Below are 4627 nucleotides of genomic sequence, written 5' to 3'. Positions count from 1 at the left end.
AGCCATTTGCTTCGCCCTTCTGGGCCTAGCTGTAGGGTGAAGTAGATTCAAAAGCCTAGACTTAACGATGCTCAACGAATTTGCAAGATGTGGAGATGTCAGGAGCTTGGAGTAAGGGAGGTAAGAGAGGAGTGAAAGAAGTGGACTAATGACATTCATTATTATTATTTTTTTATTTTACTTTACAATACTGTATTGGTTTTGCCATACATCAACATGAATCTGCCACGGGTGTACATGGTATGGGGAAGAAGGTGGGAGGAGGGTTCAGGATTGGGGACTAATGACATTTAGAATTAAGGTCACCTGGCTGAAGATACTAGGAAATACACAGGTTAGGGAAGGGCAGCTACCTGAAAATGATCATTGTGTAATTGTGGTGAAGGGGGAAAGATAGAGATGGTTTAAAGATAGAGATGGTCAACATGCTTAAAACTAAAGTCATTCAGATTCTACTAACAGTTATTAAGTTCAAACATTTCCAGGCATTTTCACATGCATTCCTTTTTCTCCCCTACAAAACCCTTGTGAAGTAAGCCTTGCTATCTTAATCGGTCATTCAACATGTTTAAGCACAAAGCGGACTTCCCTGGTGGCTCAGATGGTAAAGCGTCTGTCTATGATGCAGGAGACCCGGGTTCGATCCCTGGGTTGGGAAGATCCCTTGGAGAAGGAAATGGCAATCCACTCCAGTACTATTGCCTGGAAAATCCCATGGACAGAGGAGCCTGGTAGGCTATAGACCATGGGGTTGCAAAGAGTCGGACATGACTGAGCAGCTTCACGTTCACGTTCAGGCACAAAGCAATGCTAACTTCAGAAAGTTTCCCAGAACATCAGCCCCATAAGAGCAAGGCTGTGTCAGGCTTGTTCAGTGCTAATGTCCCCTCTGCCCAGAATTATGGCTGATTCCTAATGGGTATCCTATGAATGAAGTTTGGGCCTTCTCTACTCCACTGAGGAAGGAAATGAAAAGGCATAGAGAGAATCTGGTTAAGGTTAGAGATAGAGTTTTAAGAATTATGCCCTTATAATTATTAGTCCTAATCATTTTTTATAAGGAAAACATAATAATGTAGGCATTCTATGAAAATTTACTGATTGCATACTTTAATGAAGAAACGAATGAACTTTTCAGAGTGTTTTCAGAAAATATTTCATGAAGTCACTGGGTTCCCCAAACCCTTCAGGGAGAAAAATACTATTTTTATTTGCATTATTGGATTGTCCAAAAAGGTCATTCAGGTTTTTCTGTAACATCCTACAGAAAAACCCAAACTTTTGGGCCAACTCAATATTTATATTACAATGACTTGAACTGTTGAGAAGTTATTCCATATTTCACTTTTTTTGTATTTTTAACTGCTTTTTGACCTATGTTTTGCTTGGGATAAATTAACACATATGCAGTTGACCACATATTTCTAAAGCCTGTTTTACATAGTCATGTAGTTTATGTTGCCATATGGAAATATATAGATAAGGAGAAAATTTCTCAAACTTTCTCACTGACCAGGTTTCTTAAATTAAATAAGGAAATTGAAGGTGATGACCTTGAATGTCCTCTTTGGGCCTAAAATTGTATAATTCTGTGAATAAAAGTATGAGGGAAAGCAGAGGTTAAGGAAAAAAAAAAAGCCCGGGATCCCTGTGGGACAGAAGCCACGTTACACTTGGAGTATGATAATAAACACCTCTCTTTTATAGAGTGTTGACTGAAGGCCAGGCCTTACATACCTTGTTTCACTTAATCCTTACAATCCCTATAAAAGGGGTGTTGGAAATTCTGCCTGGTGTCCAGCAGCTGGAAAGGAGATCGTTCTAAGCACAGACCATGATTCGAAGCAGCAAAGTCGCCAATAATAACAAGCTTTGTAAAAGTAATTGCTGCTTCAAGTCAAAGAACCCTACCATTCCCCTCCTCCCCCACCCCCACCCCACCCCCGTCCCGAAAGGGCCATTAAATCCAGGGGTGGTCCCTCCAGCTCTAAGACACACAGAGATAGTGTCACCTGAAGGGGAGGGTTCTGTGTGGTAATGACTTCACAGAGCAGGGCCTTTTTACTTGCTTTTTCACTTTCTCTAGAATCAGTTCTTCTTTCTTGAATGGATGATACTCTTTCTCCCTTCTAGTTTCTGCTTCTGTTGTGAGCTTGCCTAAGCCAATGTTCTAGCACAGAGTTCTTAGGCTCTTTTTGTTCATATCGGGTGTATATCAATAGTCAGAGGTAGCTGGGAACTGCAGATCTCGGTGCTCACGTCTTGCTACAGGTAATAAAAGCAAGACTCAGACAAACTCTTCTCTCACACAAACACTTACTCACAAGCAAGCATCATTCACTTCGATTCTTGCCTTTCTGGCTACTCCCACTGCTCCCTGTATAAATGGCACATTTGGGGCAGCTGCCATTATATCTTACAGGGATGCTTCAGTTAGCCTGGTAGCCGTTAGGCAACCAGAATCCTCCAAGCCAGAGGTAGCCTTGGGACAATTTTAGAATTCAACCTTAGGAACCATTTTATTGTGTGAAGAGATTATATTCTTAAACCCTGTCCATTCAAAGGCAGGCAGTGTGTCTATATTATTCTAGACTAGCAGCTGGCAAACTTGGTGCAAAGGTCAAATCTGCTCTGCGCGTCTCTTTGTAAATAAAGTTTTATTGGATCACAGCCATGTCATCTCATTTATATGTTGTCTAAGACTGATTTTGTGCTACCAAGGCAGAACTGAGTGATTGTGACAGATTATTCACCTGCAAAGCCAAAAAAAATTTAGTCATTTGACCCTTCCTAGAAAAAAAATAACGTTTCCTGACCCCAGCACTGGCCAATCCACATATATTGACGTAAAAATGTTAGTCTAGTCGTTCAGTCATGTCTAACTCTTTGCTATCCCATGGCTTGTAGCCCACCAGGCTTCTCTGTCTATGGAATTTTCCAGGCAAGAATACTGGAGTGGGGAGCCATCCCCTTCTCTAGGGGATCTTCCTGAACCAGGGATCGAGTCTCCTGCATTGGCAGGCTGGTTCTTTACCACTAGCACCACCTGGAAAGCCCCCAGGTATATTAAGCAGGACTACATGCAGCAATAAAAATCCGTTGCTATTAATAATATCCATTTTGCTAATTAGCAAAACCTCTGGTGTGGATCAGAGATAAATGTAGCTGAAGTGTTTACAGCAGCTACCTCTGCAGGGTGGCCTGCCTATTAAATATTAAATGACACCCCCATAATATGCATGTTATATTAGGGCAATAGTAGACTCAGAGTATTTATTAAAATTAACACACACTTATAGAACATTGTCAATTTTGACATTTTAAAAGTAAGTTGCAGGTCATCTTAGATTTTCTTTTATTGCATCTCAAAGCTTATATTCATTAATGATTATGATTAAATTTGGACTTCCCCAGTGGCTGAGTGATAAAGAATCCATCTGCAATGCAGGAGATGCAGGAGACGTGAGTTTGATCCCTGGGTCAGGAAGATCCCCTGGAGGAGGGCATGGCAACCCACTCCAGTATTCTTGCCTGGAGAACCCCATGGACAGAGGAGCCTGGTGGGCTACAGTCCATGGGGTCTCAAAGAGTCGGACATGACTGAAGTGACTGAGCATGCACGATTAAATTTTAGATACTCTCCTATCAATAACAGTGTTCAACCCAGAGTTTGAAAAGTATGTTATTTGATTGGATCTCAATACAATAGTTAAGATAGAGCAGGTTTATATAATCTCATTTTACAGAATAAAAAATCTGGGGACTTCCTTGATGGTCAGTGGCTAGAACACCAAGCTCCCAATGTAGGGGGCCAGGGTTCAATCCCTGGTCAAGGAACTAGATCCCACAGGCTGTAACTAAAGATCCTGCATGCCACAATGAGGATAGAAGATCCCACATACCTCAACCAAGACCTGGCACAGCCAAATAAATAATTTTAAAGAAACTAAGGTCTGAAAGTGTATCTACTTTTCTCACAGTTGTAGAGCTGATGGGTAATAGACTGAGGCTTGAATCTGAATCTATTCATTTTCCACATCTCATCATCTCTTCTCTATACCATCATAACATCCCAATAACAACAATTAATTGATTTTTTTTCAGTAAACTGCAGATTTCAATTTCAGCCAATGGAAATTAAATAGAAAAAAAAATTCTTAGGGACTTAAGTATTTTACAAACTGTTTCTACCTCTTTTTCTCCACATTTTTTATTCTTAAAGTTTTAGAGCCATCATTGGGTTGCAGAATTAGTTACTTGAGGTGGAAAGTAATTTCCCAGGGAATCCAAGGAATGAAGGTAAATGCTTGAAAATGGATCTGTTTCATCAACTACATAAAATGAGACTCTACAGTGTCAAAGAAGTCTTTGAAGGACCACCTTGGACTTAGAAGTCTGTAACTGACACAGTATAATAAGGCTCCAGGGCTAGTCATAGACATTAGAAGAGGAAGAAGCTCATTATTAGGTTAATGAGTTCACCCCACCTCACTTTACAATGCTGGGTTGTTCTTCCAGCTGTGTTGGGCTACATGGGAGATTCAGTTATTAATGATTGGCAGTGGGTTATGTGACCTGTATAGCATCTCCTCAGCCTTTCCTCAGTCACTATTCCCCATGACTCTGA

General features: G+C 40.7%; 1 non-coding gene across 1 annotated transcript; it reads left to right on the top strand.

The window, feature by feature from the left end:
* The first annotated feature begins 586 nt into the window (after positions 1 to 586).
* TRNAH-AUG (transfer RNA histidin (anticodon AUG)) lies at positions 587 to 658 on the top strand. Its single transcript has one exon. It is a non-coding gene; the product is annotated as a tRNA-His (tRNA).
* Positions 659 to 4627: the final 3969 nt, after the last annotated feature.

The sequence above is a fragment of the Capricornis sumatraensis genome, chromosome 18, assembly GCF_032405125.1.
Source record: "Capricornis sumatraensis isolate serow.1 chromosome 18, serow.2, whole genome shotgun sequence".
NCBI lineage: Eukaryota > Metazoa > Chordata > Mammalia > Artiodactyla > Bovidae > Capricornis > Capricornis sumatraensis.
Note: the sequence above shows the minus strand (reverse complement) of the source record. Positions and strands in the feature narration are given on the sequence as shown.